The following is a 15,884-nucleotide window of genomic DNA, read 5'->3' on the forward strand; positions in this document are numbered from 1 at the left end:
GGAACGTTGTGAGTTGCTGCGGACACCGCAACTCTACAGTTATACCCGATACTAAGTCAGTATGGCTCTCCTCCGGCAGACGCCGCTAATATTAAACGACACGACAAAGAGTGCGTGCGAGAGAGACAGAAAATCAGTCTGAGCGTGACGTCGGGCGCTGCGTAGCCACTGCAAATTGATTTGTTCCTATTGGCTATAAAAATGATCTGAACTGATCCAGATTCAGCAATCTGATAGATATGGTCATTATCTATGATTCTGCGTTTTTAGTTTTCTCGAATGTGCAATATTGTGGATGCAACAGATTTTCGTCCTTTGTGTGGGCGGAAGGGGGTGGGGTGAAATTTTGAGATACACGTTTTATAGTTAGATCTAACAGGAGTGCGGATACCAAATTTGGTTACTCTAGCCTTAATAGTCTCTGAGATTTTTGAATATCCCCAGATTTTCGACCTTTGCGGGTGCGGAAGGGGGTGTGGCGAAATTTTGAAACAAACTCGTCTCGGTCCGATATATTAGGAGTGTGGATACCAAATTTGGTTGCTCTAGCTTTTGTAGTTTTTGAGATCTAGGCGCTAATGTTTTACTCTAAGCAAAGCCGCCTATGCTACGTGTGTGTTAGAGAGAGACAGGGCGAGAAAAAATAAATTGGTTTCTTGATGCTGGCTATAATAATAATACGATCCAATTCAAATTCTGCAGTCTAAAAGATATGGTCATTCTCTACGATTCTGCGTTTTTGGTTTTCTCATATTGTTCGGAGCAGAACCCAGCCGATTAGCTGCTTGCCAAATAGCACCTAATTCTTGGCCCTCAGCCGCTTATTTTGTTTGTTACTTATGTCTATGTCACTCATTTGTTTGTTAAAGCTCTGCCCTGCTAAACGCTCTCTGCCAGCTCGCTCTTCGCTATCTCCGCTTTGCCTACCGACGTCGGCCGAGCGAAGCTGCGCTTAGCGATCGGAGCGGCAATGTAAAGGGCAGGCAAGCCACACTTGCAATTTGGATGTCACGCATTAAAGAACATATCGTAATTTTATTTCTGCGCCGAGTTTTGTTTAATTCGAAATAATTAGTCGGCCGATTGGGGATAAAAAACATTATCTCCACATAAAATTTGGTGACCCCGACGTGATCTCTGAGTTGCAGTGTCAATTAATAATCATTCGCGATCGACATTCGTTAGCCCTAGCAAATTTTCGGCGGTTAAGCACAATTCGGTGCTAAAACACACTTACATACACCTACATACACGCATTGCTGGCTATTAATTTCTCTGTCGCGACAATTCGGTCAGTGCAGTGCGGTAGGCAGTGCAGCGAACTCACTAATACACACAAGCGGAGTACAAAGCGGAATCGGACAGCTCGCACAGCCGCACAGCTAAAGGCATTAGCTGTAATCCCTTTGCTTTCGGTTCCCAGGTTTATACGTATACAGGGTGTCTTTTTCGGTCGTGCTGAGTGACTCTTTTAAAACCTCAACATGGCAGCACCTGAGCCTACCAATGTCGCGAACGCAGCAATGCCGAGTGATGTAGATTTCTACAAGCACAAGGCCGAGTCCATCGCGCGCCAACTAAAGGCCATGGATCGCTTTCTCACCAAGGAAGAGCTTGCCGAGTTAGATGAGGCAGAACTTCAAGCTCGCTTAGAGCAGATCGAGCGAATGAATGCGGATTTCGATGCCGCTCAAACGAGCCTTGAAAGGCTGGATTTCCTGCAGTTAGCCCATGATGCCCGGCTGGACTTTTCGAATGTTTATTTCAAGGTTAGGTCCAGGCTGTCGCGGGAGTTGATGGCTGCTCGCACGGTAAATGTTCCAATTCAACGGCTCGGCATACTCTCGAGGGGAATTCGTCGTTGTTCGCCTATAATAGTATAGGCCGTTCTCGAATGCCCGAGTTGCAGCTTCCGCGATTCGGTGGGAGCTACATGGATTGGCCAGAATTCCACGCGATGTTTTCGACAATGGTGCACAAAGACCATCGTATACCAATCATCGAAAAATTCCAACATCTTCGTGGATGTCTAGATGGTGCTGCGCTGGATACGATTCGTTCCTTGGAACTTTCTGAGGAGAATTACGACAAGGCGTTGAATTTACTAATGTTGCGATTCGATAATAAACTGTTACATTTTCAGGCACACGTCAAGGCTATTTTCGGGCTGCAAGGGTGGAGAAGGGCTCGGCTATCGGCTTGCGCGCGCTCAGCGATAAAATCAATTCGCACTTGCGTGCACTTCAGACCTTGGCGACCCCGCAGGAGATTTCCGATGGGTTGCTGATCTTCATCATAGGCACGAAATTGGACCACAAGACCAAGGAGAAATGGGAAGAGAACTTGCCGACGTCAGGATTGCCTCGGTGGTCAAGCATGGCCTCATTCTTGGAAGCAAGATGTCGGATGCTGGAAAATTTGGGATCGGCTATGGTAACAATTCCTAGCCAGCAGGTGGGAGAAAGTAAACCTAGCACCCTAATCACCTCCATTAACGATCATAATAGCTCAACATGCAAGCATTGCAAATCCTCCGATCACTACATATCCCGATGCCAGGCATTTATAGATCTCCCTGTTTTTTCTCGATACAAGGAGGTGAAGAAGCGCCATTTATGTCTAAACTGCCTCAACAAAGGCCATTCATTGCAACGCTGCAAGTCAGGGGCATGTAGAAATTGCCAAGCCAAGCATCACACACTGCTCCACATGCAGTCGGCCGCTGACGCTGAGTTGCCGTCGCCGAGCACGGAATCGACCCAGCATGATCCTGCAAGTGCCCTAGTAGCAAGCAAATATATTAGCCCTCCCCCCTCGAGTCAAAAATCTCTGCCTAGCCAAAACGTGCTGCTAGCTACTGCAATCGTATATGTCAGGGGCCGTTTTGGATCGCTTATTCCATGTCGTGCCATTTTAGATTCCGCTTCTCAGGTTAACTTTATAACATCGAGACTCGCCAATCAGCTGCAGTTAGATCCTCACCCGTCTCACGTTCAAATCGCCGGTATTGGAGAGTCAATTCTACCATCCAGCAAGGCTGTGGACATCGTCCTGCAATCTCAAGACGAAAGCTATCGCGGTTTCCTCTCTGCAATTATCACTGCCTCAATCACAGGAATGCAGCCTAACTTCGGCCTAGACGCAAAGGATTGGCCAATGCCAAATAATCTAAAACTGGCTGATCCTAATTTCGCCAAGCCCCAGCGTGTCGATCTGTTGATAGGTGCTGGTTTGTTCTTCGAATTAATGTGCGTTGGACAGATTCGACTGTCAGACCAATTGCCAACATTGCAGAAGACGAAACTTGGCTGGATAGTGTCAGGAAGTATTAAAAACTCTGAGAAAGCCCGTGCGGCGCTAGCAGCCGTTGAAGATCCCCCTGTCATCTCCGCTTGCGAGACTAATTTGTGCGATATTGTAAGGCGGTTTTGGGAAGTCGATGGAGATTATTCGCCCTCATCAATTTCGGAGGAAGATGTTCATTGCGAACAGCATTACGTCACAAACTGCATTCGCCTAGAGTCCGGAGCTTACTCCGTGCGTTTGCCAACCAAATTCAGTCTAGAGGAATTAGGAGAATCGTATCAGCAGGCGCTACGTAGATTTCTCAATTTGGAGAGGAAGCTAGCAAAAAATGCACAGCTTAAGGCAAAATATATGGAGTTTCTCCAGGAGTATCGTGATTTAGGACACATGTCGCCAGCTTCGCGGCAGTCAGACCTCCCGCAGTACTTCTTGCCTCACCATTGCGTCCACAAGCAGGATAGTACAACCACCAAATTACGCGTAGTGTTCGATGGATCTGCCAAAACAGCGTCTGGAGTATCACTGAATGATGCGCTAATGGCTGGACCCACCATCCAACCTAAAATTCTGATAACTCTGCTTCGTTTCCGCTTTTTTAAAGTCGCCTTGTGTGGCAATATCTGCAAAATGTACCGCTGTGTACGCGTTTCCCATCCCGATACGCACGTGCAGTGCATCCTATGACGCAATGACCCGAAGGAGGAGATTCAGGTGTTCAAGTTGGAGACTGTTACTTACGGAAACAAACCTGCCGCTTTCTTAGCAATTCGTGCTATGCATCAATTGGCAAATGATGAAGAGTTGCGTTTTCCGCTTGGCGCTGATGTTGTTCGAAGAGATTTCTATGTCGATGATCTCATATCTGGAGGGGACAGCATTGATTCTGTCATCAAGATTCGTCAGCAGGTAAAGGAGCTACTTTCGAAAGGATGTTTTCCCATACGTAAATGGTGTTCCAATGAACCCGCTGCTTTGGAAGGCGTATCGGAGGCGGATCGCGAAAAGTTCCTTACCTTTCATGACGGGACTGAAGTAACCAAAGCGCTTGGTCTAGTTTGGGATTCCACCACGGACAATCTTCTGCAGGCCCAACCTCGAAGCGTTCGGTCCTGTCTACACTAGCTAGGTTCTACGATCCTCTAGGGCTCATCTCTCCCATCATCACAAAAGCTAAAATATTTATGCAGTCGCTATGGAACGAAAGCCTAAAGTTGAATTGGGACGAAAGCCTGCCCCAGGATCTACATACGACTTGGATTGAGCTGACTTCGCAGTTGTCGATGGTTAAAAACTTTAAGTTTCCACGTTACGTGCTTCGGCAGCAAGCCAGTTTAGAAATGCACGCGTTTTGTGATGCGAGCCAAGCAGCATATGGCGCCTGTGTATACATGCGTTCGGAAGCTCTTGGCATTGTGCAAAGTCATCTCTTATGCTCTAAATCCAGAGTCGCGCCCTTGAAAAGTATGACTATCCCCAAGCTTGAGCTGTCCGCTGCCCTCGTATTAGCCGAACTAGTGTCCACCATAGTTAAGGGACTATCAGCTCCATGCCAAATACATTGCTGGTCGGATTCGTCCATAGCCCTTGCCTGGATTCGAGAATCACCATTGAATTTTAATATATTTGTTTCTAATCGAGTTCAGCGGATTCAGGAGCTCACCGCTGGAATGACTTGGCATCACGTGCCCACAAAGTTGAATCCTGCCGACATCATATCACGTGGATCCACGCCCGCTGAACTAATGGATAGCAGCCTTTGGATCTCTGGACCACCATTCTTGCGTCTTGAGAGCTCAGAGTGGCCTGCAGGCTTGCAATTGCCGACCGATGTACCAGAGCGTCGTCATGCAGCATTGGTTGTTTCAAACGAAAGGGATGTATCGTACGATTGCAAATTTCAAAACTCATTCGGATCCATGCAGCGCGTCTTTGCTTACATATATCGATTCTACATTCTCAAGGACAAAGGCATAGCGCGGTCGAAGGGTCAACTTACCGTAATCGACATCAAAAATGGTACGCATTTGCTCATAAGGGCAATACAGCAGCAACAATTTTCGGAAGAGATAAGGGCCCTCGCCAGCAAACAGGCCCTACCCCCAAAAAGCACGATAGCCTCACTGAATCCATTTCTGGATAGCTTTGGATTGCTGCGTGTTGGAGGCCGCCTCCAAAATGCCGAATTGGACTACGACGCGAAGCACCCGATCCTGCTTCCTAAGGGACATCCTGTCACTGTCTCTATTATTATCTTCTTTCACGAAAGGTTTCTCCACGCAGGAGCTCAAGGATTGCTCGGACTGCTTCGGCAAAAATTCTGGCCTATTGGTGGACGCAAATATGTTGCGGGAATCATTCGCAAATGTGTTAGATGCTTTCGTTTGAAGCCAGTGCTGAGGGAACATATCATGGGAAACTTGCCTGCGGATCGCGTAAGGACTAATCCAGCATTCCACACAACGGGCGTTGATTTTTGCGGACCCTTTTATCACAAGTCGGAAGTCAGAAGCAGGCCTCCTATCAAATGTTACATCGCTGTCTTCGTATGCTTTAGCACCAAAGCAACTCATTTGGAAGTCGTTCGGGATCTATCTACAGAATCCTTTCTGGCAGCATTAAGGCGTTTTATAAGTATACGTCCCAAACCTCGAATCATCTGGTCAGACAACGCTACAATTATTGTAGGAGCAAAAAATGAGATTTTGGAGCTTCGGCAAATGTTCCTCAGCGATCCTCATACGTCGGCTGTGTCACATCTCTGCGATTCTAGTGGAATCGATTGGAAATTCATCCCCCTCGCTCACCTCATTTTGGGGGTTTGTGGGAGGCGGCTGTTAAAGCAGCTAAATATCATTTTCATCGCATCGTCGGGACCTACATTTTTACTCTTGATGAAATTCAGACCTTGGCTTGTGAAATCTCTGCTTTGTTAAATTCCCGTCCGCTTTATGCAATTACAGAAAGTCCCGATGATCTAAATGTGCTCACGCCAAACCACTTTTTCAATGGAGCCCTGAAAGCTGCATTCGACGAGCCAGATGTGGCGCATCTCCGGGTCAACCTACTTAGTCGATGGCAGCGGCTGGGTCAAATGAAGCAGGCGTTTTGGAGAAAATGGAGCACGGCGTATCTTTCGATTCTTCAGGAGCGGTGCAAGTGGCGGTCATCGTCTCCAAACATCAGCTAGGAGCGCTCGTCATGATCAAGGAGGAAACGCTGCCACCATTAAGGTGGCCGCTTGGCCGCATTGAGAGCGTCATCCCAGGAAAAGATGGAACCATCAGAGTAGCCGTCATCCGCACTCAAAGAGGCCGTTTCAAGAGGGCCGTTGGAAAAATAGCGGTTCTGCCCCTTCAGGATGGATCTGATGACAGACTTTGCCTTCCAACGGGGGGTGAATGTTCGGAGCAGAACCCAGCCGATTAGCTGCTTGCCAAATAGCACCTAATTCTTGGCCCTCAGCCGCTTATTTTGTTTGTTACTTATGTATATGTCACTCATTTGTTTGTTAAAGCTCTGCGCTTGCTTGCCCTGCTAAACGCTCTCTGCCAGCTCGCTCTTCGCTATCTCCGCTTTGCGTCTGCCTACCGACGTCGGCCGAGCGAAGCTGCGCTTTGCGATCGGAGCCGCAATGTAAAGGGCAGGCAAGCCACACTTGCAATTTGGATGTCACGCATTAAAGAACATATCGTAATTTTATTTCTGCGCCGAGTTTTATTTAATTCGAAATAATTAGTCGGCCGATTGGGGATAAAAAACATTATCTCCACACATATCTTTAAAATTGTGGATGCCACAGATTTTCGTTCTTTGTGGGGGCGGAAGTGTGCGGGGCGAAGTTTTGAAATATTTTTGTAGCAGTGACATATCACAGAAGTCTGGGTCCAAAACATCGTTGCTCTAGCTCGTATAGTCTTTGAGCACTAGCCGCTGAAGGGGACGGACAGACGGACGGACGGACAGACGGACAGACAGACATGGCTCAATCGACTCGGCTATTGATGCTGATCAAGAATATATATACTTTATGGGGTCGGAAACGATTCCTTCTGGACGTTACACACATCCACTTTTACCACAAATCTAATATACCCCAATACTCATTTTGAGTATCGGGTATAACGAGGGGGAACGTTGTGAGTTGCTGCGGACACCGCAACTCTACAGTTATACCCGATACTAAGTCAGTATGGCTCTCCTCCGGCAGACGCCGCTAATATTAAACGACACGACAAAGAGTGCGTGCGAGAGAGACAGAAAATCAGTCTGAGCGTGACGTCGGGCGCTGCGTAGCCACTGCAAATTGATTTGTTCCTATTGGCTACAAAAATTATCTGATCTGATCGAGATTCAGCAATCTGATAGATATGGTCATTATCTATGATTCTGCGATTTTAGTTTTCTTTAATGTGCAAAATTGTGGATGCAACAGATTTTCGTCCTTTGTGTGGGCGGAAGGGTGTGGGGTGAAATTTTGAGATACACGTTTTATAGTAAGATCTAACAGGAGTGCGGATACCAAATTTGGTTACTCTAGCCTTAATAGTCTCTGAGATTTTTGAATATCCCCAGATTTTCGTCCTTTGCGGGGGCGGAAGGGGGTGTGGCGAAATTTTGAAACAAACTGGTCTCGGTCCGATATATTAGGAGTGTGGATACCAAATTTGGTTGCTCTAGCTTTTGTAGTCTCTGAGATCTAGGCGCTAATGTTTTACTCTAAGCAAAGCCGCCTATGATACGTGTGTGTTAGAGAGAGACAGGGCGAGAAAAAATGAAATTGTTTTCTTGATGCTGGCTATAATAATAATACGATCCAATTTAAATTCTGCAGTCTAAAAGATATGGTCATTCTCTACGATTCTGCGTTTTTGGTTTTCTCATATCTTTAAAATTGTGGATGCCACAGATTTTCGTTCTTTGTGGGGGCGGAAGTGGGCGGGGCGAAGTTTTGAAATATTTTTGTAGCAGTGACATATCACAGAAGTCTGGGTCCAAAACATCGTTGCTCTAGCTCTTATAGTCTTTGAGCACTAGGCGCTGAAGGGGACGGACAGACGGACGGACGGACAGACGGACAGACAGACATGGCTCAATCGACTCGGCTATTGATGCTGATCAAGAATATATATACTTTATGGGGTCGGAAACGATTCCTTCTGGACGTTACACACATCCACTTTTACCACAAATCTAATATACCCCAATACTCATTTTGAGTATCGGGTATAACGAGGGGGAACGTTGTGAGTTGCTGCGGACACCGCAACTCTACAGTTATACCCGATACTAAGTCAGTATGGCTCTCCTCCGGCAGACGCCGCTAATATTAAACGACACGACAAAGAGTGCGTGAGAGAGAGACAGAAAATCAGTCTGAGCGTGACGTCGGGCGCTGCGTAGCCACTGCAAATTGATTTGTTCCTATTGGCTACAAAAATTATCTGATCTGATCGAGATTCAGCAATCTGATAGATATGGTCATTATCTATGATTCTGCGATTTTAGTTTTCTCTAATGTGCAAAATTGTGGATGCAACAGATTTTCGTCCTTTGTGTGGGCGGAAGGGTGTGGGGTGAAATTTTGAGATACACGTTTTATAGTAAGATCTAACAGGAGTGCGGATACCAAATTTAGTTACTCTAGCCTTAATAGTCTCTGAGATTTTTGAATATCCCCAGATTTTCGTCCTTTGCGGGGGCGGAAGGGGGTGTGGCGAAATTTTGAAACAAACTGGTCTCGGTCCGATATATTGGGAGTGTGGATACCAAATTTGGTTGCTCTAGCTTTTGTAGTCTCTGAGATCTAGGCGCTAATGTTTTACTCTAAGCAAAGCCGCCTATGCTACGTGTGTGTTAGAGAGACAGGGCGAGAAAAAATAAATTGGTTTCTTGATGCTGGCTATAATAATAATAAGATCCAATTCAAATTCTGCAGTCTAAAAGATATGGTCATTCTCTACGATTCTGCGCTTTTGGTTTTCTCATATCTTTAAAATTGTGGATGCCACAGATTTTCGTTCTTTGTGGGGGCGGAAGTGTGCGGGGCGAAGTTTTGAAATATTTTTGTAGCAGTGACATATCTTTTAGACTGCAGAATTTGAATAAGATCGTATTATTATTATAGCCCGCATCAAGAAAACAATTTCATTTTTTCTCGCCCTGTCTCTCTCTAACACACACGTAGCATAGCCGGTGTTTGTAGTGGGGCGGATCGAAGCTCAACTCTCCCACAACGCAATTGCTGTAGCCGTCATTAGAAATGAAAACCGTTATGTTTAGTGGTATATATATAATTATGTGTGTGTATTTGGTTTGACGGTCGCGCGGTAGATCGGCCGTCTGAAGCGGGGGTGAAATCGTAACTGCTTAACTCTTGGTCTTATGGTGCTTTTTCTGCCGTGAGCGCCGTGTGGATCGTGGATTGTGGATCCGAGCGCCCCTGCGATCGCGCGAGAGCGAGTTGGGACCGGGGCGCACGGAGTTGGCACAGTGAGCGGAAATTGTTTACGGCTGGCCTGAACATCCTCCCCCCCCTTGCAGGATTGCAAAGTATAATGGGGTGGCCTATGGCTGGGCGTACGCCCCGGACCCGATTCATCCCAAAAAAGGCGCTCTGGACTTGACAAGGACTACGACTCAGTGTCTCTCCACGGTCGGATAGGCGTGAGGATGCGCAAAACGGGGGTTGCTCTTGAGTAATCTGTGGATGGCGCCGTGGTTCCTACAACGGTGTGGCTCGCGGGGAGACGAGTGTGTCGTTCGTCGTGAGCCGATGTAGATGGCGACGATGCTCCCGAGGCTGAGCGGGCCGGACGACGAGACGTGGGTACGTGGAGTAGCGTGTGGTTGTTTTTGCCGGAGTGTTGGTGAGCCAGGCAGTTCCCGCAATACTGGTTGATAAGGACAGCTCGGAGTTTCTCTTCGGGGCTCAGGAGAAGAAATTGGTGGTAGGTCCGTAGCGGATGGACTCCTTGGCAGATTCGGCAACGGTAGGAGCCAATTTCCCGAGCACGTCGGTTCTCCCACAGATGTTGGTCAGTGAGCCACTTAACTGAATGGACGGAAGATAACCGCTCCAATCAGGATATCTATTTGTGAACTCTCATAGAAAGTCGGATCCGCCCATGAGAGGTTCGGCAGGTCTCTCAAGAACCCTTGCGAGATCGGATGCGATGGAATATTCGCGGCCAATTCCGGAATAACGTAGGCTGTGGCATTTAGTTGTAAGCCCGGCTTAGTCGGAGAACGGATGGAAAAACTGCAGAGCTTCTTTGACTGAGCGGATACGGCATTATTTAGGCCGGAGACCTGTGCCTGGATACGTTGGAATGGCAATTTGATCATGTCCACAAGACGTTCTGTAATGAACGTCGCCTCTGAGCCAGAGTCGATCAGAGCGCGGGCGTGGAAAGTTTTTCCCAGGTGGCAAATTTTAACGATGTCCGTGCCTAGGAGGACAGCACTCGTGCCGGAGGCGAAATATGACTGAACGACAGCAATTTCCGTCCAGCTCCCTCCGCAGAAGTTCTCGAACGGTCTCCTGACCGACGGAAATATTTCCAAAATATGCACTGTATGAAAGCTCTACGCTCCGGTCCGAATTCAAGCCTGAACTCGAAGGTGAATCCGTCCTTAGATCAACATAGCCTCACCAGACTATGTAACCGGGCGGCAATTTCCAATGTCTTAAATGTGCCTCTCACCCGTTCCAAGATCGTTACTAATGTGTCTTCGATGCCTTTATTTCAATTTAGTTCTCCGCACCCAGATATGGCCCCACGTCCCCGCGCCAACCGCACCAGGGAGAACCGACGTGCTCGGGAAATTGGCTCCTACCGTTGCCGAATCTGCCAAGGAGTCCATCCGCTACGGACCTACCACCAATTTCTTCTCCTGAGCCCCGAAGAGAAACTCCGAGCTGTCCTTATCAACCAGTATTGCGGGAACTGCCTGGCTCACCAACACTCCGGCAAAAACAACCACACGCTACTCCACGTACCCACGTCTCGTCGTCCGGCCCGCTCAGCCTCGGAGCATCAACGCCATCTACATCGGCTCACGACGAACGACACACTCGTCTCCCCGCGAGCCACCCCGTCGTAGGAACCACGGCGCCATCCACAGATTCCTCAAGAGCAACCCCCGTTTTGCGCATCCTCACGCCTATCCGACCGTGGAGCGACACTGAGTCGACGTCCTTGTCAAGTCCAGAGCGCCTTTTTTGGGATGAATCGGGTCCGGGGCGTACGCCCAGCCAAAGGCAACCCCATTATACTTTGCAATCCTGCAAGGGGGGGGAGGATGTTCAGGCCAGCCGTAAACAATTTCCGCTCACTGTGCCAACTCCGTGCGCCCCGGTCCCAACTCGCTCTCGCGCGCTCGCAGGGGCGCTCGGATCCACAATCCACGATCCACACGGCGCTCACGGCAGAAAAAGCACCATAAGACCAAGAGTTAAGCAGTTACGATTTCACCCCCGCTTGAGACGGCCGATCTACCGCGCGACCGTCAAACCAAATATACACACATAATTATATATATACCACTAAACATAACGGTTTTCATTTCTTATGACGGCTACAGCAATTGCGTTGTGGGAGAGTTGAGCTTCGATCCGCCCCACTACAAACATTGGTCATTCGAGCCGGATCTTCGCCTTCCCCATAAGGAGAAGCTCACCCCAGCCAGCATCGGCGGATCGCTCCAAGTTCAAGATAAGTACTCTTCGATTGTGCCTAACAGCAGTGCAGTGGTTTTGTGCGAGTTTTCCATCCCAGTCCGAGTTCCCGTGGCATATGTACATGCATGTGTATGTATTTATTTCTCGCTCTAGCTCCAAATTAAACCATACTTCGTTCTGCCAATGGTAGTGGCTTCCTACTTCTCCAAAGGGTTAATTTGATCCGAGCTAACTCCTGCGTTCAGCTTTCGATCCAGTGTACATAATATTCTTACCTCTCCAGCTACCAGCTGAGCTTTCGTTGCTAACATACATACATACATACATGTATGTACACATCGCAACGCAATCCAAGCGGCTGGCAAAAAACATAAAGGCATATTCTTGCAATTATTTTTGTGGTTTATTCCGTGCATGCTCAACGTTCCATAGTTTGTCGGTTTTATAAGGAAATAAAATAACAAATCACTGCGCCTCCTTATTTAACTAATTATACTACCAACAAAATAACGATCCATACATATGTATGTATTTATCTTACATATCTATACGTACGCATTTTAAATTAGCATATTCTTGCACATCTATATAATATACATATTGTATATAAAACGGTTATCCACCGTTTTACCCGTTGTTTGACATCTCTTCAACCCAAGCCGCGGTACATAGCACTTACAGCCATACATACACACATACAAGCAGCAGCAGCGGTGCATTCTTTTCGTTTTTCTTTTCGCTTTCGCTTCTCCACCGTTTTCCTGCGTTGTAGTTGTTGGGAGAATATTTTTCGGTGCCGCGCTTGACTGTAACGGAACGCCAAGTGACGCGCTACCCTGCATTTCGAGAGTATATTGTTTTCAACCGTAGTTCAATCGTAGTATTTATATCTATATAATCCGTTTCGGTCTCAAGGAAGTCCTTATCCTAGGAGTGCCCACTCGTTCGAGACCACAGTGAATCAAACGAGGAGCACGTGTGATCTCTGCTCCAAAGAGTATCATCCAATCCGGTTATGCCCTTACTTCCTTCAAATGCCCGCTGGCGCTCGCTCCGACTACATTAAGCAAAAGCAGCTTTGTTTGAACTGCTTTGCAAGGGGCCACCAGATACGAGCATGCCAAAGCGCCCACAATTGCATAATTTGTGGAGACCGGCACCATACGCTTCTGCACCGTAGCAATCCAGCAAACCCCAGCGAGGCGATTTCCACAACGGCACAAAATTCCTCAGCGTGCCCCGAACTACATCTACGAGTACCAAGCGTACAAAATCCAAGTTCGTCCGAGGCCCAGCCAAACGTTCAGTCATATTTCGCCTCCGGCACGAGTGCTGTCCTCCTAGGCACGGCCATCGTTAATATTTGCCACCTGGGAAAAACTTTCCACGCCCGCGCTCTGATCGACTCTGGCTCAGAGGCGACGTTCATTACAGAACGTCTTGTGGACATGATCAAATTGCCATTCCAACGTATCCAGGCACAGGTCTCCGGCCTAAATAATGCCGTATCCGCTCAGTCAAAGAAGCTCTGCAGTTTTTCCATCCGTTCTCCGACTAAGCCGGGCTTACAACTAAATGCCACAGCCTCCGTTATTCCGGAAAAGCCGCCTATGCTACGTGTGTGTTAGAGAGAGACAGGGCGAGAAAAAATGAAATTGTTTTCTTGATGCTGGCTATAATAATAATACGATCCAATTCAGATTCCGCAGTCTTAAAGATATGGTCATTCTCTACAATTCTACGTTTTTGGGAGAGTTGAGCTTCGATCCGCCCCACTACAAACATTGGTCATTCGAGCCGGATCTTCGCCTTCCCCATAAGGAGAAGCTCACCCCAGCCAGCATCGGCGGATCGCTCCAAGTTCAAGATAAGTACTCTTCGATTGTGCCTAACAACAGTGCAGTGGTTTTGTGCGAGTTTTCCATCCCAGTCCGAGTTCCCGTGGCATATGTACATGCATGTGTATGTATTTATTTCTCGCTCTAGCTCCAAATTAAACCATACTTCGTTCTGCCAATGGTTGTGGCTTCCTACTTCTCCAAAGGTTTAATTTGATCCGAGCTAACTCCTGCGTTCAGCTTTCGATCCAGTGTACATAATATTCTTACCTCTCCAGCTACCAGCTGAGCTTTCGTTGCTAACATACATACATACATACATGTATGTACACATCGCAACGCAATCCAAGCGGCTGGCAAAAAACATAAAGGCATATTCTTGCAATTATTTTTGTGGTTTATTCCGTGCATGCTCAACGTTCCATAGTTTGTCGGTTTTATAAGGAAATAAAATAACAAATCACTGCGCCTCCTTATTTAACTAATTATACTACCAACAAAATAACGATCCATACATATGTATGTATTTATCTTACATATCTATACGTACGCATTTTAAATTAGCATATTCTTGCACATCTATATAATATACATATTGTATATAAAACGGTTATCCACCGTTTTACCCGTTGTTTGACATCTCTTCAACCCAAGCCGCGGTACATAGCACTGACAGCCATACATACACACATACAAGCAGCAGCAGCGGTGCATTCTTTTCGTTTTTCTTTTCGCTTTCGCTTCTCCACCGTTTTCCTGCGTTGTAGTTGTTGGGAGAATATTTTTCGGTGCCGCGCTTGACTGTAACGGAACGCCAAGTGACGCGCTACCCTGCATTTCGAGAGTATATTGTTTTCAACCGTAGTTCAATCGTAGTATTTATATCTATATATTCCGGCCACGGTGTACTATTTCCATAATTTAAATACTCGCAATAAATTCCACCAAAACCACATATCCACGGTTCGTAGTTCTGAGTTCGCTGAGTTTGACCCATCCACCCAGCTCCAACGGCTCAGCCACTACGCCCACATCTTCCCGTCCGGCCCCAGCTGAGCGAGGTCCGACCACGTCCAGGGCTCACGCACCACATGCCTTCGAGGATTTGTTGCTCCCCTCGGGAGTCCCTCGCACGGCTCCTAGCACTATGGCCGCCAGTTCCGCACAGTCTAAGTTTGCCTTGGCCGCAAGCAGACTGCCCCGCTTCGACCAGAAGCTCAGCGCTCCAGATGCTAGCACACCAACCCGCTCGCTCTCCCAAGTCCATCGAGAACAACTCCGAAGCCTGTGGGCGAAGGTGGACGCGGAGTTCGCGGCCTGTTCGGTGACGATGGCGGAAGAGGATCCAGAGGGTGTAGCTTATGTCCAAGAGATGTACGATGACTGCTACGCGGTCTACGCGCAATGCCTGGCCGAACTGAACGATCAGCTCGAGCCCCCGACTGTCCCTCACACGCCGCAACTGGCCGTTCAAGTGCCGACTTCCGGCGGTTGCCGCCTCCCTCCATGTGACACTGAAGTTTTTAGTGGGGACTACCAGCAGTGGCCCACGTTCCGAGACCTGTTCACCGCCATCTACATAGAAAACCCAAGGTTGGCTCCAGTGGAAAAACTGTTCCACCTCAACAAAAAGACCAGCGGTGAAGCCCACGACATAGTGGCACAGGCTCCACTTACGAACGAGGGTTTCGCGTCAGCATGGAACGCCCTCCGTGAGCGTTTCCAAAACAAGAGGCTGATACTCAAGTCCCAGCTGAAGATCCTTTTCAGTCTGCCCCAAATCCGTACCGAGTCAGCAGCAGCGCTAAAAGAGCTCCAGAGGGCCGTCCACAAGTGCCTCACGACAGACAGACAGCGTTTTCGCTGACGGAGTTTTAGTGTACCTCATTTCCGCTAAGCTGCCAAAGACGACCTTAGAGCTTTGGGAGCAATCCGTGACGCACAAGTCCGAAATTCCCACCTGGCACGCCATGGAAAAGTTCCTGGCGGAGCGGTACCTGTCTCTCGAAGTGACCGAGGACGACCATCCAGGCATGGAGACTCAGGCCCACTCCAGGGCG

Source organism: Drosophila miranda (genome assembly GCF_003369915.1).
Source record: "Drosophila miranda strain MSH22 chromosome Y unlocalized genomic scaffold, D.miranda_PacBio2.1 Contig_Y1_pilon, whole genome shotgun sequence".
Classification (NCBI taxonomy): domain Eukaryota; kingdom Metazoa; phylum Arthropoda; class Insecta; order Diptera; family Drosophilidae; genus Drosophila; species Drosophila miranda.